Source organism: Crocodylus siamensis, chromosome 2 (genome assembly GCF_052110815.1).
Source record: "Crocodylus siamensis isolate JL-2025a chromosome 2, ASM5211081v1, whole genome shotgun sequence".
NCBI lineage: Eukaryota > Metazoa > Chordata > Crocodylia > Crocodylidae > Crocodylus > Crocodylus siamensis.
Genome location: NC_143396.1, coordinates 175,106,923 through 175,130,912, shown reverse-complemented (window position 1 = coordinate 175,130,912; position 23,990 = coordinate 175,106,923). Strand labels below are relative to the sequence as shown.

Here is a 23,990-nt window from a genome sequence, read left to right as displayed (position 1 = left end):
ATCTGTGTTTGCACCAGAGTGAAAGGATACAACTCCCAAATGCCACAGTGGGAAATGGCATGAAGGCAACTGGGTTTGAAACAGGGAGTGTTTTTGTTGTATGCCATGGCTGTAGTTCTGCCCCTTGGACCATTGTATTAACAAAATCTCTTCTATCTGGGACCACTACCTTCTTCAAGCTGTTCTGTTAGAGCAGAAAAATGGCTCTTAGTTGAACTTGCTACTGTCTCATCTGTCCAAATGGCCAATCCTGCACACTGAGAAATGTGAAGGGACTTTGATGTATGGGTACAGGACTGAAGGGAGACTTGGGGCCATTGAGTACAGTCTTCTGCACCTGCAGGCAATTGTTAACCAAGGGATCCTCAAGACTGCTACTTCATACCCTCACGTACAACTACAAGGCACAAGTCCTGAAACACCACCAACAACCTAGAATGTGCCATGGGTAAAAGCAGGGGAGAAGAGAGCACTAAATTACCCTTTGGGAGATGCTCCTTACAAACTCTAGTTGGACTGTGAATAGTTAGCCTGACTTGAAACAGCACTTCAGAATCCTGTTAATTCATTCCTATCTATTTAATGGTCCCTGTAAGGAACTCAAAGCCTGGTAATTCTGTCTGAAAGGTACTGCTTTTGCATATGGAGATACAGCAGAAGTGACTTTTTCAAATCATGCTTTATTACTGTCTTTCTGCCTTTTAACAAAAGGCTTTCCTAGTCTGGACATGGCTTTTGGATGTTTGTACATATGTTCCAGGAGGCGGGGTGGGGGGCACTTTAATTAAAGGCAATTCTGAGAGCTGCTCTAATTAAAGCACCCAGAGCATCTTGTGTATCAGTATTCCCACACTGAAAAATGGCGGTGGGGGTGCTTTAACTAAAGCTTGTCAAATGAACTGTAGTTAAAGTGCCACTGCCACCATTTTTCAACACGGACTTGCTGATACACGTGACACAGGAGTTTGCTGGAGTACTGTAATTAACACGCTCCAGCAGCCTTAGCACACATGTATAGGAGCCCTTTCTGAGTTAGATTCTCTTCTGCTTCCTGTATAGCCAACGGCAACTGTCTTAACTAAGTCTAACATGCTCCCAAATAGCTATGACAGTAGCACTTTCATTCACGTGACATTTCTCTACTCCTCTACACTGGGTACTTGGCACTTGTTGATTGTTATTGGAGTGAGCTGAGGAATGGTAAGATTTATAGCCTAGGGCATAACTAGATGCTTTGGCATATTTACATCTATTTTCGCTCAATGTGTGCACTTGCTATGGTAACACTGTGACTTGTGATACTCCTGTATTAGACTTAAACCCTGACTTGGGATTGTATTTGAACTGTAAAATACAACCTTCTGCTTCTGGTACTTGTAGCTCAAATCAACCATCTGGGCCTGATTTCTCAAAGGCCAAATACAAAAATTGTTGGGAACTTTTCCCAGAGGCATGTAGCATTCATGTGTCTGCTCTGTCCATGTTACCAAATCCTGATTGATACAAACCATTCAAATGCCTCCCCTCTGAAGCAATGTGGCATGGCTGTGTTCCATAAGTACAGGGAGAGATTCTGAGAAGTAGAAGTTGGGGAAAGGCCATATAGTGCCTGAAAAGTACATCATTGCCTTTGACAGGAGCTCAGGACTGGGCCAAGTGGCACAACTGCTGCCAGGTTAATTAGTGGGAGTCTGATTATGGTTCTAGTTAAGGGGACACTTTCAGTCCTGATGGCCCTTCATTGAATGTAACTGTTCAACCAAGGCCTTGTTAAAACAGTGAATTGCACAATCCTGATGCTTAAGGGTTCATACATGCAGCAGAATGAGCAGGACTGGAGGGCTTGGAGAGTAACGGTTTGTTTGTTCTGGTTTTCCACAGAGAGAAATCTGTCTGACCCCTCCTTAAGTCTTCAGGTCCCATATCACCATTTAAAATGGATATCGACATCGAGTGCCAGCAGTTGAGTGGGTCCAGGTGGACCGAGCTTGTTTCTTCCATGAAAGATTGCAAAGCCATCGGGTAGTGCCTGGTATTGTCTAGTCCAGTTTCCCAACCTTCTCCAGCCCAGGGCATGCTTACATTAATAAACATTTTCCATGGCACACCTGTTAAAGCACTCTCCATCCCCATATTTTTGAGCTCATTGTAGCCATTGCTGCAGGAAACTTCCACAGCACAGCTGTTCAGAAGATTGCAAACTGTGCATCTCCCACAACAACACATGTAAAGTAAGTGAATTTCTTTCTGCTCGGCTGGTTCTCTCTTTCCCCCACAGCCAACATGTGTGAGTCTTCTGTGAATATCTCATTGACACGGCTTATTCGTTAGCACTAGGTGGCTGGAGAACTTTTTTCTCATTACTCTTATCCAAAAATTCGTAAAAATTCTTGCAGCACACCAGGGGGCTCTTTGTGGCATACTGGTGTGTCACACCACACCGGGTGAAAAGCACTGGTTTAGTCCCTTCTAGAGAAATGAAGCTGAAGTGTTTTTGAAAGGGAGAAGGAAAAATATTGCTGAAAGACAGCATGTAACAAGACGCAGCTGCAGCCTTCCTGCTGGACAGGCTTTGTGTGCAGGTTTGACTTGGGAACTTCTGGAGGGTTAGAAGGATTTTGTTTATTCTGGCTGGAAATTCAAGAAGAGTATGCTGGGGGCAGTAACCTGCTCCTTTATCCAGAGAAACTCTCCTTTCCTGGTCTCAGTTTGGTATGTGTAGGGTACAGATGTAGTTCCTGGGTTTTGGGGCCACTCTAACAAGCTAGTGATGCCCCAGCTGACAGTGTCTATGCAGAATATTCTAACTGCCACTCTTATTCTTTCTTTCTTCCTGTAAGCTCCTTATGAAGCATAGGGAAGGGGTCTGTTTTGTTTCTGTTCATCACATGGCAACATCTTCAGTCATAGCTGCCACTCTGGGAGTGCAGGACAGAAATTCAGGCCGGGCATGGATGAACCCTGTAATCTGACCAGCACTTGAACATAAGGAAAGTTTGTATGCTATCCATTTTAACCCTTGCTACTCTAGCAGTCTTCTTCTGGATCTGATCTGTGTCTTGAGCAGGTGAACCAGAGTGAGTACTATGGGGCAGGTTGAGGCTGCTGGAAAGAGCTGGTTCCATACTGCTGCTGCTGGTCCTTCTGCTGTGGGCCCATGTGCCTAGCTCAACCATCTCAGGTTGGGCAGAATGAGCAGTAGGCTGCTGTGGAGGGGGTTGATAACCATGAGGAGGGCAAGCAGGCATGTTGCAGCTGACCTTGTTGCAGGTCAGGAGCTGGGTAAGAAGGATTGCATGGGCCATACGTAGCTAAGCTATATGGACTGGTTCAGATTGTCTGCATCCTCCCCTGGGCAGTCTCTAGAGAACTGGGGCCACATGCCAGTGCTCAGAGTTTAATACCAGCAGGAGACTGGTGTCCTGCAGAAGTAGGAGACAGGAGCAGCTGCAGAAGCAGTTTGAGCAGGAAGGGTTTTAGTGGAGGTTAACAACCAAATGGGGCCCAATTTGGGCCCTCCTTCCTGCTGGATCTTTCCTGGACCCACAAGTATGTTGGGGAGCCCTTGAGTCTGGGAAAGTAGGGGTCCAGCTAGTACCTCCTCTCCAGGTCTTCTATGTGACCTTGGAGGGATGAGGCAGGCAGAGACCCCAGCTCATCTCAGAGCTGTGGAAGGAGCCAAAGCAGGGACCTTTGGGCATACAAAGAACTTGTCCCATTCTAACAGGACTTTGCCCTGTGGTGACTGGTTGTTTGCTCCCAGCCCTTGTTATGTCAGAGCAGCTTTCCTCAAAGCCTCTTCAGGCCAAGAAACCCAACAAGGCACAGATCTGGTCAGTTCCTGTAGATGAGTCTAAGAGGCTGTATGTTGTTCTCGGAGCTCTTGGTGGCCAATCCAGAACAGATTCCAGCTACTGAATTTGTCCAGCAACAGGAGACATGAAAGGGAAGTGTAGCCAAATATTACTTGTGTTTCCCTGTCTGGGGTCATGCTCCATCTTCAGAGCAGGACAGTGGAGTCCTAGGCAAACTGCCTGTAGGACAGCTGCAATGCAGGTGGAGTCTTGGTTGTCCTAGAACTGGGGTGGGCAAAAAGGTGGATCCGGCTGGTGGCTGGACTCTGTTTCCCAGACTGCTCAGGGTCCAGGGTTGGGACCTTGCAGTGGTGACAGCGTGGTCCAGAGCCGGGGCAGACCTATGATCTGCTACCTATATGCCCCTGTTCAGGGAATGGACAGTGGAGCGCAGCTCTGCCCTGGCTCTGGATCACACTGTCACTGCTGCAAGGTCCCAGCCCCCAGAGCAGCTCCCTCCCAAGCCACATGCCCTGCCAGTGCTGCTGGGGACAGTCTTCATAGAAACCCTGGCCCCAAGCTGTCACAGCCCATCAGTCCTGGGGTTTCCATAGAAATTGGCCACAGCAAAGTAGATAGGGGCTGCTGGGAAATGGAGTCTGCTGCAGGGCCGATCTTTGCCCACCCGTTCTAGAAGCACCCTTGCCAAGGCAGGTATTCTGGTCTGTGCTCTCAGCTGTAGATATGCATAAGGTGCTGCATGGCTCTTGGTAGCAAGTCCCTCCAGGAACTGGACTAAGGCATAAACTTCCTCCGTAGAGAACAGAAATAGACTGGGGGGGGGCGTTGCATTGGCTGGATAAGAACAGGTGACTGGGTTTAAAGACATCTCTGTCCCACAGGCTGGATTACTGCAAGCTCTCCAGGAGTCATTATGAAGATCTCTGCTCTGTCCTCAGTACAAACCAGTCCCTGAAAGAGCTGAAGTTGGATCATAATGAGCTCAAGGATGAGGTTTGTGGAAGTACTGTGTAAAGGACTGCTGACACCAAGGTGTAACTTGGAGTTGCTATGGTAAGGCTCCTCTGCCTGCTCTGCACCAGAGCTCCTGTCTCCGTCTTCACTGAGACTTTGTGAGGGTAGGGGTGGAACCTCAGCTCCTCTGCTCAGGTAGAGCATTGCAGCTCCACTGAACTGAGTGGACTCTGCCTGTGCGCCCCAGCACACTGCCCTCTGTCAATCTTTTGGGGGAAACCCCAGGAGTCCTTCCCTAGTTGTCACCATGTCCAGTGGCATGAAGTTGATTTCAGTCACCATTAACCTCAAATGTGTACAGTAATGGTGCCAGCATCTGGTCTCTGGACTGCGCCGGTCCTTACAAAGACCCTTTAAGGGTAAGAGCTGACTCCCCTGCTGTGTGTGATTAGACTATGTGGCCAGGTCAGCTCAAGCAAGACGTAGGACAGTGAACAGCACCATTCAGCTACAGCTGCTTGTAATGGCGTTGACACCTTGCAAATCCTGTCTTCTGCACACTTCGGAGAACTGTTTAATAGCTACGCTTAGTTGTGCGTCTGTTCTGTTGTCCTAGACTCCAGCAAGTCCAACCAAGTCTAGTTTTTTTACTGGCTCTGGAAAGCTGCAGCTGCTGTCCCTAGAGTCCGGCATGTAAATGACATTCCTGCCAGAAAACATGGCCACAGCTGGTGGGTGTTAAGCATGGAACATACAGTGGTCAGCAATATGCCATATTTTCTCTCATAAAACATGTCCCAGAATAAGACAGGCATCTTTTCCTACATTCTTCCTTTCAAAAACAAATAAACCAAGATTGTTCCTTGTCATGACCTAGTAGCAATAGGTAGGGAGCTGAGCCCCACTCATTGTTCTGCTCCCTGTGGATCATACGCAGAATTTACTTGGGCTTTTGCCCAGCTGAAGTGACAGAAAAGGCTGTTACCATATTTTCTCAAATCTAATGTGTGCTCCACATGCTTTTTGGAAAAAAGATGTGTTATATGTGAGAAAATACAGTATGTTCCCCTCCCTGTCAGCCTTTGTTTCAACTGTTACTTTCCTGTGGTCGCAGGCACCATGTTGCCCACAAGCCATTCCCTGGACCTTTGTTCCAAGGCATCAAGGGAAGAGAACACAAAGAAGATCTCCATCTGGAATTGGCTTCTTATACTAGCAAGTGCTAGTGAACAAGAACTGTTCTGCATTATTAGATGGCAGCTGTGTCATTCTTAATGCTACTGGTGGAAGAGGTTCTTGGGCATTGCACAAGGAGCTGCTGGTAAAGGAACATGGGGTTTTCATACTGCAGCTATAAAATCAGATGATAAAATATCTTGAACAGGGCCAGATTTACCAGCTATCATCCTGCCATGGCATTTAGCCTGGTACACAGTCCTTGTGTTGATAATACATCTGGCAGCCTGGGCATATTTCCCTGTTGTTGGTACTGCAGTGTTGTACCAAACCTGTGGTGGCTCTGCCCTTGGGAAATGGTATGAATTACTGGCATACCTTCTTACCCTGGTTTCCTCTTTCAGGCTGGACAACTGCAACCTAACAGGTGCCTGCTGTGAGATTCTCCGCTCTGTTCTCAGTGCAAAACCATCTCTGACAGACCTGCACCTAGGCAGGAACAAGCTAGAAACCTCTGGAGGAAAAGTGCTCTGCCAAGGGTTGCTGGATCCCAACTGCAAGGTACAGAGTCTCATGTAAGTAACAAACTACTGCTCTCCTCCCATGCCTTTCTGGCAGGTGCATTTTGTTTGCTGATCCCCAGTGACAGCTGTGGGTCTCTACTGCAGTGCTGGGATTAGCAGCAGGCTGGCCTCCCATGGGCAGGTGCATGGCACTCACAAGGGCAGTGTCATTACTAGTGCTTCTGCTACACTGCACTCATCTTCCCCCTGCTTGAAGCAGATAGCCCATAGAATCCAAAGGGCTGTATTTTCTTCTGGGGCTCCAGATGGGAGAAGGCAGCGAGGAAAACCCTGTACACTGCAGAATAGACTCTGGGCCAAGCAATGCCAGATGTCCTGTTGTTCCTCTAGGCCAAGTGCACAACCTGATATGCAAACTGGCAACTGGACCGGAGTGCAAAACAGCCTGCTTTGTAAGGTACATTGCAGAGCATCTGCTGTAATATTGGTGGGTGTATATGCTGCTCAATGGGAGACCATGGACAGTGGTGCAGCTGTGGTTCTACAAGGTCCTAGGATGTTTCTGGAAAAAACATGGACTGTGCAATGAGGCCCCGGCAATCATGACCAACCACTGGAAATTGCAGGAGGTGGTAAGGGCAAGAAACAGACTGTTAACCTCAGCCTTTTGCTAGGAGCAAGCAAGACTATAGGGGGCATCTGAACTCCAAGGTCCCCCAGCCTGGCCTTGCACATAGGATGCCTGCCATGGATTTGGGGTGTACCCAAAGCCCCAGTCCTATGGGTGTGGGAGAGGGGAGACTTGGCCAGTGGTAGAGCCACACAGAATTGAGTGATGGAGCTCTGCTCAGTTGAACTTGGAGCTTGACTACTGGGCTGTTGTCCAATTGAATCTGGAATTGATTTGGCACTTAGAAGGAAATATATATAAACAAACAAACAAGTGGTGGTCAGTAATGGACAGTAAAGACTATTGCCACAAGGACTGATCTCTTTGTGGGTGTGGCTCTGTTCTGCTTTTAGTCTGAAGATATCAAACAGGAGAAGTACATTCCCTTCAGAAAGGTTTGGTGAGTGGTGGCAGAATGTTTTCTTGCAACTGCAGAAATATACAGAGTGCCTAAGCAAACCAGTATGCAACCTTGTGAATGTTTTCAAATGATGCTGACAGACATGTGGGGAAAACCCCCCAGCACTTTACCAGAAAAGGAATGGTGTCAGTTTGACCCGGTCTGTATAACTTGTGCACTTCAAATGGGCTTTCTGGCACTTTTACCTATTAGCTGATTGAATCAGCTATTAGTTAAAAGTGCCAAAAAGCCCTGCAGGAGCACATGAGCTATATAGGCACCGGGCAAGCCACATCAAACTGATGCCATTCGTCTTCTGGGCATGTTCCCCCATATGTGTAAGCAGCCATATGTACTAGAGAGCAAATAACTACTGTTGTGAATACCTCAAACCAACCTCTGTGGAGACCCCCCCCTGCCTCCCCTCCCGGAAATATGCCAAAGTTACCATATAAAGTCAATGGCTGAGGAGTTGGGGGGTTGTTGCTATGAAAAGTATTCATGAGTATTTTGACCTATATATTAACCAGTTTGCATATCGCGGAGTGAAGGTCAAACAGCGTCCTCTGTTCCTGGCCAGACAAGATTTACACATGCCAAGGCCAGTGTGGAGAAAACCAGCTTTTCTTTTTGCAGGATGAGGTCTTGTGAGCTCAGAGGGGATAATGCTGAGATGCTTACATCCATTCTGAGAGCAAGGCCACCCTGAAGAAACTGGACATAAGTAACAATAAACTGGGAGATGCAGCAATAAAACAGCTGTGCCAGGGATTGATGGATCCAAACTCTAACTTGCAGTTACTACAGTAAGTAACAGCTGGTCTTCTCTACTGTAACAGATCTTGCCCTTCCATGGCGAAAAAACCCCCAAAACTATACACACATCCTTAGTGCCAGAGGTACTGCAGGCACTCAGGGTAGCTTTACAAGCAGAAATTTGTTTCCTCATATATTGTGTTTCCCAGGCCTCTCCAATCTTTTTATTGCTGTGTGCTGGATTCTTCCTTTTTTTTCCCTCCAGTCTGTCCACATCTTTCTTGAAGTGTGGGGCTCAAAACTGGGTGCAATGCTCCAGTTTAGGCCTCATCTATGCCAAAAAGCAGAAGAATATGCTTCCCTTGATTTTTCAAGAGACACTCCTGTTAATACAATCCAAGATACTGTTGGCTCATTCAGCTTATGGTACACTGAAACCCCAAACACTTCGGAGTACGGCACCCTAGCCAATCAGTACTCCATCTGTATTTGCGCATACAGTTATTCCATCCCAAGTGCAGGACTCTGTACGTGTCCTTTTTGAATTTTACTAGGTTGATTTGAGACTTCTTTTCGTGTCTGTCCATGTCATTCTGGATCCTAGTGCTACCCCCTTGAGCAGTGATTCTCAAGCAGGGTGCTAGGGCATGCTAGGGTACTAAAAAATTCTTTGAAAACTGCCACATAATGTGAGGAGATAATCAGATAAGCCAGGCTCAGGTTTGCCCCTGCCTATATGATTTACCCCTACTGTTCAGCCCCCCTGTAAGGAGATAAGCACTGTAATATAGAATTAGTCTTTGAAATTGGGTGCCGCCCAATTCACATGATAGGGAGGGGTGTCCCAACTGCAATGAAGGTGCTTCAGGTACAAAAAGGTTGAGAACCACTCCTCCAGAGTGTTTCCACCCATCTTGGGATCATCCACAAATTGCTAAGCATGCCATCAGTCCCATTGTTCAAATCATTAATGAAGATATTAAACAATATTGGGCCCAGGACAGATTCCTGGGGAACCCCATGCGATACCTCCTCCCAACGAAATATTGAGCCACTGACTCGCTGGTGAGCAATGATCCAACCAGTTATGTTATCCACCTTGGAGTACTTAAGCCTGCATTTCCTTAGCCCTGCATTTCCAAAAGCCTTGTTAAAACTGAGGTATCTCACATCCAGTTCTCTCCACCACCTTCCACAAAGCCTGTCACCACTTCTTGGATAGAAATCAAGTTGGTCAGGCATGACTTTCTCTTGGAGAATCAATGCTGGCTGTTCCTGATTATCTTGTTCTGTTGATGTTGTTCTGTCAACACTGAATTCTGGGGGAACTCCTGCTGAACATTGATTCTTCTGTTCCTTACAGTCTGGAGAACTGTAACATAACAGCTGACAGCTGTGGGGACCTGGCCATGGTTCTCAGTACAAAGCCTCTTTTGTTAGATCTGGCTGTGGGTAAAAACAATATTGGAGATGCAGGCCTCACTCTGCTGTGCAAGGGACTGATGCATCCCAACTGCAATGTACAGAAGTTGTGGTAAGTGGAGCCTGGGATGGCTTAAAATCTTGTTTAAGGTGGTGGCTTCTAAGCCATATCCACCATAAGGCTGATCTGATCCTGGGGTTTGTGTGAGGAGCCCTGCACTGATGGAGAAAGGAAGCACGCTGAGGTCAGTGACCAGATAGAGGGATGATGGCATGCCAGCCCTCATCAGTTTTCAGGTGACTTGCATATGCAGCTTTTTTCTACATTTTAAATAAAATCAGAGCTTCTAAGGGAAGGGGAAGAGGGAAGGAGGGGAAAGCTATGATTTCCTTTGTTTAGAAGCCATATCTGTGCCTTTGTTTGTGCACATGTGCATGTAAGATGGAGAAAGAAATACAAGGAAACCAAGAGTAAAGGCTCTTTCCATAGATCTACCTGTCTGGGTGACATAGGTCTCTCTGGACCCTGGCTAGGAGAATTCTGGCACCAGCTAATCTTCCTATTGTCCTCTCCAGGTTATGGGAATTGCGATCTCACAGCTGCAGGTTGTAAGGATCTTGCCAATATCACTGGCACAAAAAAGTCCTGTATACAGATGAGCCTTATTTTATATGAGCTGGGAGATGGGGGAGTAGAATTGCTGTGTGAAGGACTAAAGGACCCCAAATGCAAACTCCAGTCTGTATTGCAGCAGGCTTTCAGCTCAGTCACTGATATTGTAGGTTTGATACTTAGAATCATAGAAAATTGGGGCCAGAAAGGACCTCAGGAAGTCATCTAGCCCAACCCCCTGCTCACCACTACATGGTACTTGTATAATAAGGCTGTACTTCATGGTGATTCTGCAGGGAACTGATGCTGAGTTTTAGGAGCTATCAACAGATGTTTGCAAATGAAGCAAATCAGCAGTGCTTCAGTGTTGAGATGTCCCAGCAAAGCTGATCCACTTCAGTCGGCAAAATGGACATTGCCTATTGTCCTGCAGTGCTGGGTCCCTGATGCTCCTGTGAGCAGCAGGGGCCCACTTTTGAAGGTCATCACATGGGGCATGTCTCTGCAAACAGGGGAACTAAGCGTTCCCCTGCTTGCAGCAGTGCCCCCAACAATTGCAACTTAGGGTATGCCTCCTACTGAACATTGATTCTTCTCTTCCTTACAGTCTGAAGAACTGTGGCATGATAGCCAATAGCTGTGGGGACCTGGCCACTGTTCTCAGTACAAAGCCTTCTCTGCAAGATTTGGTTTTGGATAACAATAATATCAGAGGTGTAGACCTAGTTCTGTTGTGCAAGGGACTGATACATCTCAACTGCAATATACAGAAGCTGTGATAAGTAAAGCCTGGGGTGGCTTAAAATCTTGGTGAAGATGGTAGCTTCTAAGCCATGTGTCCACCATAATGCTGATCCAATCCTGCTTGGTATGTAGAGTCCTCAGCCAGCATATTTCTTATGGTTATGAAGAGGGAATGCTTCTAATGGGAACAACAAACCTCTCCCATGGGGGTTGGGGGTGGATGTGAAGAACCCTGTTGGCTGCAGCCAAGGCAGGGTATTCTGACTGGTGCATGCTAGTGCTCCTGCTGGGACTTGAACCCAGAAGTTCCTGGCTAAAAGGTCTTGCCCCTCCACTCAGCATCAGACTAATCACCATATTTGTGGTCAGGAAGGAATTTTACCCCATGATCAGACTGGTGTGGACTGTGGCTTCCTCTGCAGTTGGGGCCTGGCCCCCTTCCTAGAATCTCTTGAGCGTATGCTAACAGCCCTAACAAAAGCAAGGCATTGGCTGCTGTGGTCCCCCTGCTTTACCTGTAGCAGGTTAGGTTGTTATGTCTTGTGTTGTATCAGAATTGAGGGTATAGTTTTTGCTAATAGGTTAGACAATGGATTTATATAGGTAGTTTGGGTAAAGATGATCCTGCCTCAGGTAGGGGGTTGGACTAGTTGAACTCTGGAGGTCCCTTTCAGCCCTACTTCTCTATGATGCTATGAAGAGGGGATGCTTCTAATGGAAACAACAAATCTCTCCCTTCTTTCCTGAGGTTCCTTCTGAGGAACCCTGCACTAAAGGGGCATGGAAGGACACTGAAGTCATATCCTGCTGAACAGGGATGATGGCATGCCAGCTCATCAGTTTTCAGATCGGCTGAAGAGCCACCTTCTTTCTGTATTTAAATAAAACCAGAGCTTCTAAGGGAAGGGGCAGAGGAAAGGAAGGGAAAGCTGTGATGTCCTGTGCTTTTGTGTGTATGCACATGCATGTATGACAGACAGTGAAATGCGAGGAAATTGAGAGTAAAAGCTCTTTCTGAAGATACCTGTCTGGGTGATATAGGCCTTTCTGGTCCCTGGCTGGGAAAAGCCTGGCACCAGCAAATATTTCTTTTGTTGTCTCTAGGTTATGGGAATGTCATTTCACAGCTGTAGGTTGTAAGGATCTTGCCAATGTCATTGGTATAAAAGAGTCCCTCAGACGAATGAGCCTGACTTTGAATGAGCTGGGAGATGCAGGAGTGGAAATGCTGTGCCAAGGACTGAAGGACCCAAAATGCAAACTCCAGTTTTTGTCGTAAGTGCAGTAGATTTTCAGCACAGACACTGATGTTGTAGGTTTGATACTTACAGATTTCATAGACATTAGGGCTGGAAGGGACCTCAGAAGATCATCAAGTCCAGTCCCCTGCCCCAGGGGCAGGAAGTCAGCAGGGGTCATAGGATCCCAGCAAGATAAACATCCAAATTGCTCTTGAAGACATTCAAAGTTGGTGCTTGAACCACCTCCAGTGGCAGGCTGTTCCAGACCTTGGGGACTTGGACAGTAAAGAAGTTCTTCCTTATGTCCAGCCTGAAAAAGTCTTGGAGGAGTTTATGACTGTTCAACCTTGGTAAGGCTTCATGGTGATCCTGCAGGGAACCGATGCTGACTTTGAGTGGCTATAAGCCAGGGGTGGGCAAAATATGGCCTGCGAGGCCATTCTATCCAGCCCATGGGGCCCCTAAAAAATTTAGAAAATTAATATTGATCTGTCCTTGGTTCCTGTCAGAAATGACAGGACCTAGATGAAGTCCAGTGGGCTCCCATAACAGCAGGGCCCACCTGGCCCTGCTCCCCCTCTGGGGCTTCTGGCCTGGGACCACATGGCTGCCCTATTGCTGGAATCTCAGGTAAGCGGGGAGGGGGAGGGGGAGGGGGAGGGGCCTAAGCATGGAAGGGGCCCAAGGAAAAGCTGAGCATGGGGAAAAGCTGCCTCTCCCCCACCCCAAAGCTGGAGCTCCCTGCTGCAGCTGTTCGTAGCCCGTGCGGGGCTGTCCTGAGCAGGCACAGGCAGGCCCACACAGGCTGAGAGTGGCTGCAGTGTTGGGCACCAGGCAGGCAAGGTGTCGCTTTTCTCCACTCTCAGCAGCAGCTCATTCCCTGCTGGTGAGCAGGAGGTCAGGGCTGTGTGCTACCCCCGCCTATACTGCGGGGCTGGGGAGATGCTGGAAGTGAGCGGTTGTGTGGGGCCCACAACGGTGTCCCAGGGCCAGCACTGGCGGGGCTCAGAGCAGGGCAGCAGGGTACAGGGTCCTGGCCAACAGGGACTCTATGGAGCCGGGCCAGCTTCCCATTCTCCCTGCTGGTGCAGCCCAGCCCGGCTCCACAGACTCCTGCCAGCCTGCGCCCTGCTCTGGGCCCCACTGGTGCTGGCCCTGGGACACTGTTCCCAAGACATTGGGACATTGGTCCCAAGATGGTGGCCAGGGGGCGGGGCACCTGTCAAGAGGTGGGGCTACCCATGCGGCCCTTGACAGCTCGTCAAAACTGGGTAAGCAGCCCTCTGCCCAAAATAATCACCCGCCCCTGCTATAAGCAGATGTTGGCAAATGAAGCATATCAGCTGTGCTGAGATGTGCCCTGGCAAAGCTGATTCACTTTACTGGGCAAAACAGACAGAATGGCACATTTTTGCTTTCTATGTCACTTACAGAGCTTAGGTGCAAATACCTCACTTGCTTAACAGAACGTATGTTTCTGACTCCCATAGACACCCTGAAAATCCACCCATGACCTTTCAGTTGAGAGGTAGGAGACTGAGCCTGACTCCAGAATGCCATTTTCTTCAAAACCAGTGCAACCTCGTAAGCCGACAGCCTGGAAAGGCCTGTTCTAACAATCTGATGATAATTTATGGTTGGTATTAGACTCCATGCTTTTCTGTTGCCACTTCTCACTGCAACCTGAATATCTGAGCTTTAAAGATGATGTCTCGGAAGTCTTCATATTTGAAAGTCAAATCCTTTACCAGGGGCAGTAGTTGTCTCCAGGGATAAAGGAAGTCTCTCTGCTGACTGTAAACACACAGGGCTTCTCTTTTGAAGCCTTTGACTCAAACCTACATGCCAATTTACAGTGGCTTTGCAGTCCCAGCCAGCTATATTGAGTCCCAGTTGCATAAACCTTTCTCTGTCAGCTTAGTGCTGACAAGGTATAGAAAAACTTGAGCTTTTCTGGTGTCTTGTACACAAAAGAAAGAGGTGAACTTCCCCCTAGGGGGAGCATGCACAAGCAATTTGTGACCCTTCAAGCCAAGAGTGCAGACTGGCTACTCTGTTGCCTATGCTGCCAGGTTTACCTGCCCCCCAACCTCTGGGAAGTGTGAGGTGTCTTCCTGAAAGTGAACATTAAAGCTTTTAGTGAAGAGAGATGCTCACTAATCAAAAGCCCAGGAATATGCCCTTCCCTGAGTTCATGCACAGCCAAAATGTGATGTCACAGGATACATGAACTTTGGACGTGGGGATGTTGAAAATGAACAAGGGTGGCAATTGTGCAGCTACTCAGGGAGCCACAGACACTGAGGATAAAAGGCCCATGTGCTGCCAGGAAGGCAGGCTCTTTGGGAAGAAAGAGCTCCAAGCACCTACATTAGGAGAGAGGACACACATGAGTAAAGCCAGTGGACATGAAAGAGACCTCTATCAGTTCCTGTAGTTCTGGTTTCTTCTCTCTGTGGCAGGCTAAAAGAGTGTGGCCTCACCTGGAAATAGGCTCAAACAGTCTAAAAGGTGAAGGAGCAAAACTGATCTGTGAGGGACTGCTGGACACTAACTGCAATTTAGAAACCATATGGTAAGTAGTTCCTTTAACATCCTAACAGGTTGGCATCTCATGGCCACCTGAGAATGGGAATGGACAGCTCACGGGACTGATCCACGTGGCAAGTTCCTGTGTCCTGCCATAGTAAAAGTCCTGACTTGCATCAGGAGGGCAGTGGGATTTTTCCTAGCCTCTGCCTCTTCCACTATTCGCATGTTGTTCCAACCCTGGCTGGATATCTAGTAGGTCCACATTATGGGCATCAGCAGTACTGTGGGACTAAGTGCCTGCTCTGGTCTGCACAAAAGTCAGTGTTGCCTTATTCATGAGCAAAAATTTCATTTTGGCCAGGAAGTAGCAGTCTTGCAGAGTCGTGCAGCCGTCTCCTCGCCATTTACTAGTGCAGAAATCCTGGTGCTACTCACCATAGCTCCAGGTGTGTTAGCTACACGTGGCTGAGTGGGCAAGAGCCATGAAATCGTGTATTGTCCCACCCTAGTGCTCATTCTACAAGCCAGAGGTGAGACCTGGAAGCCACAGTCTGGTAAAAGCCTTCTGCCGAGGCCAGCCCTGACCCCCTAGGACTTGGGTGGGGGTAGGGAGGTGCTGACCACTTGGATCACTTGCCCTTTCACAGACACAGACAAGAAAATGAAGCTACATGCTTGTCTGGGTGTTGTCTTGATTTTCACCCACTCGCTGGAAAAGTAATCAAGGGTCGACGGTCTTAGATGACTTAGAGCGTGCAACACTTGGTTAAACTGTCCCTTTGGTGACTGATGTACTGGTGTTCAGAATAAACTTTTTTTTCCCCAAGATAGTGTTTGTTTGCTTGCTTCTTATCACCTTTAAATAGTCCAGTAATGATAGGCTTTGTACATGTGTAGTCTTGTCTCCCTTAGAGAAATGTAAGAAGAAAGTAGCTTAAAATAGGTCAGTCCAGTGAGAGCACAAACTTGTCTTTCCTCCAACAAACACCTGACAGTCCTGCTAACTGGATTTGATTGGGGCAGGGGTCTTTGCACAGTGTGTATAGTATTTACCTGGGGAAAACTCATACCGCTTATAAACCAAGTGATAACAAAGGGTGCTGCAGAAATGTCAGTCTTGTGCTATATACATTGCATTACTACCAAAAACATAGGTCTAACTCTACTAGTGAAGAATAGCCACATTCTACCCCTGGGGCTTCCACATTAGTGAGGGCAGCACCTCACTGAGGCTGTACAAGTCTGCCCCAAGCTTTGTTTGTCAGATACTCCAGAAGGACCATGTATGCATGTCCCATGGCTGGAAACAGAGAGGAGGGTTGTATACATCACCAATGGAGCGTGTGCTTAAAAAACAGCTTTTATCTTTGTTTTGCCCTTTCCCTGCAGGCTGAGGGACAGTGAGCTCACTACTGCTTGTTGTGACAGTCTTGCTGCTGTCATCAGTACCAAGCAGTGCCCTAGATACCTGGGGCTGGATCTTAACAGGCTGGAGATGAGGGTGTAAGGAAGGTATGCAAAGCTGTGAGAAACCCCAACTGCAAACTGAAGTATCTAATGTAGGTAACAACCCTGGCTTCCTCTGGATAAAATGGAGGGAAAAAAGGAGTTTGCCTAGGGAGTTGGCACAGTGAGCATAGGCCCCCCTGAGGAAGCCACCGACAAATGGGATCTGATGACTTCTTGTCAAAGGCCAACATCTTTCCATGATACTCTATGTCTGCTTTGTTTAGAGCATATGGCCACACCCATGACAGTCCCTTATAGCAGGGTTATTCAGCTTGTTTTAACAAGTGTACCCCTTCTGTCTTGAAGTTTCAGCTCATGTATTCCTTTACAATTTTTTGTTCTTGGGGGGGGGGGGGGGGGGGTAGATCAAGGCCCCACGGTGGGGGGGGGGGAGGGTGCAGGATGGAGCCACCAGTGGCTCCTCTGGGGGGCATGGGGGTGGCTCCTAAACCTCTGCACACCTTGGGAGGACATGGGGGGGGGAGGTGTATGCCCCTGGATCTGTGCATGGAGTGTAGACAGGCTGCAGCATTAGGCTCTTCCCAGCAGGGGGCTGGGCCAGGTGCTGTTGGCACTGGGAAGGGGGCTGGGGGTGGGGCTATGCAGAATTCTGGAGCGACTGTAATGCACCCCCTTCCCGTAGGTCCCTGTGGTGAGGGAGGGAGTGGGGCTGGGGCAGGTGCTGCCCAACTGGGGCAGAGTATGGGACAGAGCCACGAGCCGCTAGTCTGGGAGATGTGGGGGTGGGGGGGGAAGACCTTCCAGGAACTTTTTGGGTGTTGTTGAGTTCAAAGGCACTCACATGAGTGTGTTATTGACAGAGTTTGAATTTTGAGAGGGAAAGTCCTGGTGATGGTCTTCCATTTCTGTTCCTTGAGCAGCATTATGGAAGCTAGTGAACTTGGAAGGAACAAGCAGGCAAGTCCCACTGCTTCAGCAGGAGGCAGAGGAGAGAGGGAGAGCAGTTCATTCTCCATGTTGAATAGCCACTGAGGTTCAAAGCTGAGCTCAGAGTGTTTCCTTGCTTACCACTCTAAAAACCTCAGACATCTCTAGTCTGACCATTTGGACTAGGAAAGCAAAGCTTGCTTGTTTCTTGGTTCATACAGGCCCTTAATTCATTCCCTTGCTGTGGCTGAGACTGTGGCCTGTATCTGACTGCCTGGGGACTCCTCCAAAGTGGAACAGCAGGGTAGACCACTCTCTTGCGCTTGGGATTCTGGACTAGATGGGCCTTGACTCTGATCAAATCTGAATACTCCCCTGTGCTAGAACTAAGCATATGTGCAGGGCCACTTGAAACTTTGTCTCAAGAGGCAGGAACTAGTCTTGCTGAAGAGGGACCCCTGGAATAGCAGACCTCTTTCAGTGTAAGGGTTCCCAGGCCTGGCAACATTTTATAGGCCCACACAATGCCTTCTGGATGAATAGGTTCCTCATTACATAGCATCCTATTAGAGGTGTGCCTCTGTGCCAAAGGCTCTCCTTAAGCTTTTAAAGTGATTTGGAAGCAGCTGAGCCTGTTCCCTTGTCTTGTCAGGTTGTATAACATCTACTGGAGTTCTGAAGTGGAGGCTGAACTGCAAGCCCTGGAGGAATCCAAGCCTGGACTGAAGATAATTTTCTGAGTCCACTCTTTGTGCCCAACTGCCCCCTTCATCTGAACCGTTTTCCTTGAAAGATAGTCAATGAATCACCTCTAGAATATACTTTTACCAAAAAAATGGATTTTTTATGGAACAAGTCGTTTCTCCAGAGAACTGGGGAACATCATGTGTACTCCTGCACATATCAAGCCTGAGGCTTGCTGCAGCTTCAGAGTTTCATCACAGCATTTCCATTCCTATAGCATTGCCTGGACATGATCTTTACCCTCTTGCAACATTAATCATAACAATGATTACTAATATACTAGCCTGGCTTTCTAGAATGGCTCTTCACTGTTGGACTCCTCAAGTCCTTTTTTAAATACATAGAGGGCAAAAAGAAGGTGCCGGGTAACATGGGGCCCTGCAAGACATGCTAGGAAATCTGGTCATCACACCAGACAACAAAGCTAACCTATTTAACAACTTCTTTGCCTCCATTTTCCTGAGCAGGGACCAAAACAGCCCCTGCACCGGGACCCCCTCACACCCCAGGGGAGGCGCACTTAGGCCAAGTGTCGGTAAGGAAATAGGGAACTTCTGGAGGGACTGGATGTATTTAAATCAGCTGGTCTGGATGATCTCCGCCCCCGAGTGCTGAGGGAATTAGCAGAGGTCATTGCAGGAGCCCTGGCACAGCTTTACAAGTACTCATGGTGCTCTGGTATGGTGCCAGAGGACTGGAAGAGGGCCAACGTGGTTCCCATCTTCAGAAAAGGGAGGAAGGAGGACCCAGGAAACTATAGGCCAGCTAGTCTTACCACGATCCTGGGTAAGCGTTTTGAGAGAATTATCCTGGCGCATGTCCATGAGGGGCCAATAAGGGAGACTATGCTTAGGGGCAACCAACACGGGTTCATTAGAGACAGGTCCTGTCAGACCAACCTGGTGGCCTTCTATGACCAGGTCACAAAATCCTTAGATGCAGGGGTAGCAGTGGACATAGTCTTTCTGGACTTTAGGAAGGCCTTCAACACTGTCTCTCACCCCGTTCTCATTAAAAAACTGGAGGACTGTGGTGCAGGCACCTACACAGTCAATAGGTTGCCAACTGGCTTGAGGGCCTCACCCAGAGTGGTAGTGGATGGGTCATTTTTGATCTGGAGGGATGTGGGCAGTGGGGTCCCCCAGAGCTCGGTCCTCGGGCCTGCACTGTTCAACATCTTAGTGACTTGGACAATGGGGTAAAAAGCACCCTGTTCAAATTTGCTGAGGACACTAAGATGTGGGGGGATGTGGGCACGCTAGACGGGAGGAATAGGCTGCAATCAGACCTAGACAGGTTACAGGGGTGGGCGGATGAGAAGAGGATGGGTTTCAACACTGACAAGTACAAGGTGATGCACCTGGGGAGGAAGAACTAGCACCATACCTACAGGCTGGGGAACTCCCTTCTCAGCAGTGCAGAGGCAGAAAAGGATCTTGGAGTCATCATTGATGCCAAGATGAACATGGGCCGGCATTGTGGGGATGCAGTCAGGAAGGCCAACTGCACCTTGAGATGCATCTGTGGATGCATGACAAGCAGGTCCAAGGAAGTGATCCTCCCCCTCTATGCGGCACTGGTCAGGCTGCAGCTGGAGTACTGCATCCAGTTCTGGGCGCCGGACTTCAGGAGGGATGTGGACAACATGGAGAGGGTCCAGAGGAGGGCCACTCGCATGATAGGGGGCAGCAGGACAGGCTGTACGAGGAGAGGCTAAGGGGCCTGAACCTGTTCAGCCTCCACAAGAGAAGGCTGAGGGGGGAATCTAGTGGCCTGTTACAAACTAATCAGAGGGGACCAGCAGGCACTGGGGAATCCCTGTTCCCCCAAGCACTACCAGGAGTGACTAGAAATAACAGTCACAAGCTGGAGGAGGGCAGATTCAGACTAGACATCAGGAGGTGTCAGGGAAGCTAAGATCTAGAACCAACTTCCAGTGAAGTGGTGCTGGCTCCTACCCTGGGGGTCTTTAAGGGGAGGCTAGATGAACACCTTGTTGGGGTTGTTTGACCACAGTACTCTTTCCTGCCAAGGCAGGGAGTCAGCCTTGACGATCTGCTCAGGTCACATTCGCCTGCGCCTTGGCGAGAGCTACTGCCCAGGACACCTGTGCAGCACTAGAAACTCTGCTAGCTGTGTATCCACCACCTATAGAACTACAAAGTGATAATGGCCCTCACTTATGCAATCATCTTGTGTATGACTAGACCATAAAACATGGCATATTATGGACAGATCACATCCCATACCATCCACAGTCTAACAGATTGGTACAGCAAGCCAATGGCATCCTCAAATGCAATTTGTGGTTGGCCGCTGGCCCAGCTCTTAAAGACCGAGACTTGCACCAAGATCAAGCTATCAATTAGGCCAACCCCATCCGGGAGGTAGCCCTATGCAATAGGCCTTTGGATTGGGTGGTCCCTGCAAGCCAGCAGTAGAGTGACCTAGGGGTGGTGACCCAGGAAAGCTCCAGGCAGGAGATCAGGTAGTACTGAAGCATCCTCAGGGGGATAAGTGGGAGGGGACAGGATTGGCAAAAAGGTATGCATAATACATAGTGAGTATTTAAGTCAAATTCATCTAATAGGAGCCAAGCTCCTTGTTGTCTTGTTCCTACAGATTAAATCTGTCCCCAAATGCAGCCATAGCTATTCCTGATTAATCCTGCTACTGAAGATGAGTCCTCTATTACTTGCCTAAATCAGCTAGCACCATGAAGTGGTCAAACTTCAAGGAGGGTGGGGGGAGAGGGATCTGGTGGTAGGGGTTTACTATATCAGGAGGAAGATCTGGATCTGGAATGCTCCAGGCAGCTGGGGGAGGCTGTGCATGCAAAGGATGTTGTGTTCATGGGGGATATGAATTACCCCGACATCAACTGGGAGGAGCAGTCGGCCAGGTCTAGCCACTCACGAAGGTTGCTGACATGCGTACAGGACCTACACCTCGTGCAGGAGGTACTTGTCCCCACTAGGGAAAACGCCATACTGGATCTGGTGTTAGCCTCTGGGGATGACCTGGTGGGGGAGGTGCTAGTACAAGGGAGGCTAGGGGACAGTGATCATGAAACGATCCAGTTTGCTATTCAGAGAGAGGTGGGGAGGGTAACTAGCACAGCGCAAATGCTTGACTTTAGGAAAGCCAACTTCGATGTCTTCAGGGCAGTAGTCAGGGAGGCACTCAGAGCCCAGGGGGTAGTTAGTATGGGGGTCCAGGAAAGGTGGTCCTTCCTCAAGGAGGCTATCCTTGGGGCGCAGCAGGACGCAATTCCTCTGCGCAGGAAGGCGGGAAAAGGGTCCAAGAAACCTTCGTGGCTAAGCGGAGATATCCAGGCTGGCCTGAGGGCAAAGAAAAAAGCGTATTGGTGGTGGAAGCAGGGGGCAGGGATAAAGGAGGAGTACACCTCCCTGACCCGAGCTTGTAGGGATTCAGTAAGGAAGGCTAAAGCAGCACTGGATCTTAGATTAGCTTCTGGGATTAAGGATAACAAAAAGTCCTTCTTCAAGTATATAGGCAGCAAGAAGTCTTGGGGTAACATTGGACCCCTACGGGGCAGGGCAGGGCAGGGCAGGGCAGGGCAGGGCAGGGCAGTTGGTGACAGATGTGCGAGAGAAGGCAGAACTCTTCAACAAGTTCTTTGCCTCTGTGTTCCTGTCTGCTGACAATGGGGTGCTCTCCGGTGATAGCGTAGAGAGGCCCAGGAAGGATGCGAGTCCCCCGACTGTTAATTCAGACCTAGTTAAGGATTATCTGAAGAGCTTAGATGTATCCAAGTCAGCAGGCCCGGATGACCTTCATCTGCGGGTGTTGAGGGAATTGGCTGGTGTCATTGCGGAGCCATTGGCATGGCTGTTTGAGGACCCCTGGTGCTTGGGCCAAGTCCCTGAGGACTAGAAAAGGGCCAATGTGGTCCCTATTTTCAAGAAGGGGAGGAAGGAAGAGCTTGGCAACTACAGGCCAATCAGCCTCACTTCTATCCTGGGGAAGGTCTTTGAAAAAATTATCAAGGGCCACATTTGTGAGAGCCCTGCAGGGGAAGTGATGTCAAGGGGTAACCAACATGGGTTTGTGCCAGGGCAATCCTGCCTGACTAACCTGGTCTCTTTCTATGACCAGGTAACAAAGAGCTTAGATGGGAAGGAGGAAGTTGATGTCATCTTGGAATTCCAGAAGGCCTTCAACAGTGTCCCACCCAATTCTGGTGGGCAAGCTGAGGGACTGAGGCATTGATGAATGCGTGGTCACATGGGTGGCAAACTGGCTCCAGGGGCGCACCCAGAGGGTGGTGGTGGATGGGTCAATGTTGACCTGGGAGGGTATGGGCAGCAGAGTCCCCCAGGGCTCAGTCCTTGGGCCAGTGCTGTTCAACATCTTCATCAGTGACCTGGACGAGGGTATGGAAAGCACCCTGTTCAAGTTTGCTGATGACACCAAACTGTGGGGTAAAGTGAATACACCGGTAGGGAGGGACCACATCCAGGCAGACCTGGATAGGTTAGAGAAGTGGACGGATCTGAACAGGATGCGGTTCAACAAGGACAAGTGCAGAGTGCTGCACCTGGGGAGAGGGAACCAGCATTATGGTTATAGGTTAGGGGCCGACCCTCTCAGCAGCACAGAGGCAGAGAGAGATCTTGGAGTCATGACTGACTCCAGGATAAATATGAATCACCAATGCGATGAAGCAATAGGCAGAGCCAACCGCACTGCCATGCATCAAGAGGCATTACTAACAGGTCCAGACAGGTCTTGCTCCCTCTCTATGCGGCGCTGATCAGGCTGCAGCTGGAGCACTGTGTCCAGTTCTGGGCACCGCACTTCAAGAAGGACGTGGAGAACCTGGAGAGGGTCCAGAGGAGGCCACTCGTATGGTTGGGGGCCTCCGTGGCCAGCCCTATGAGAAGAGGCTGAGGGACCTGAATCTCTTCAGTCTCCCCAAGAGGAGACTGAGAGGGGATCTTGTGGCTGTCTACAACCTTATCAGGGGCCACCAGCAGGGACTCAGGGAAAGTCTGTTCACCAGGGCCCCCCTTGGAGTCACCAGGAACAATGGCCACAAGCTGAGGGAAGACAGGTTTAGGTTAGATATTAGGAAGAACTACTTCATGGTAAGGGTGGCCAGAGCCTGGAATAGGCTTCCCAGAGAGGTGGTGCTCTCACCTTCTCTGGAAATCTTCAAGAGGAGACTGCATAGGCACCTGGCTGGGGTCTGATGACCCCTGCCACCCCCAGTGCTCCTTCCTGCCCATGGCAGGGGGTCGGACTCGATGATCTGTCTAGGTCCCTTCCAACTCATTGATTCTATGACTGTTATAACTATTCTTCTTACTAATGCCTTATTGTGTTTCCTGGGTAGGGCATGTCTACAATCCTTCTTATTACCCACATATTAATAAACTTGCTCCTAAAGATCTAAAGGAGTGGCCTGACCCTGAAGAGCATCCCCCAGAAACTCACTCAGATGACCTTCACATGGTCCAACTGCAGTATCCATATTAGAAGCAACCTGCCACCCCAGAGCAAGTGAAATCCTGGTCTCTAAGTAGAAAAAACAAGATAGTTGGCTGGCAAGGTGGTTACTGTTAGTGCACCTGTGGCACCAGTTATTATCTTGGGTACATTCCCTACCTGAAGGCTGGAATGGCTAACTGTAGGAGGGGAGGTAATTGTTGTAGCTCTGCTCGTTTATACGTTTGTTGTTACATACTTCCTGAGGGAAACCCTGTCAAGCTCAACACCCCTGAGTCTGTGCCCCCAGTAGCGCACTCTGCATCTGTTCAGCCTTGAGCCACTGTGCTTATGGGAAAATCTACCCGCTCCCATTCCTATGGCTGACAACACTCTCCAGCAATGGTATAAAGCCCACCAGGTGGGAGGGCGTGCTACAAGTTAAAACAAAGTTATTACATAGTTTGTGAATCATACCTACACAGAGGTGTGGTAGAATGGTATCCACTTTAATACAACTAGAAGGAGGCTGCACCCGCAAGTCTCCACCA

General features: G+C 49.0%; 1 pseudogene; it reads left to right on the top strand.

The window, feature by feature from the left end:
- Positions 1–1,936: 1,936 nt before the first annotated feature.
- On the top strand, positions 1,937–17,984 carry LOC149871361 (ribonuclease inhibitor-like; annotated as a pseudogene).
- Positions 17,985–23,990: the final 6,006 nt, after the last annotated feature.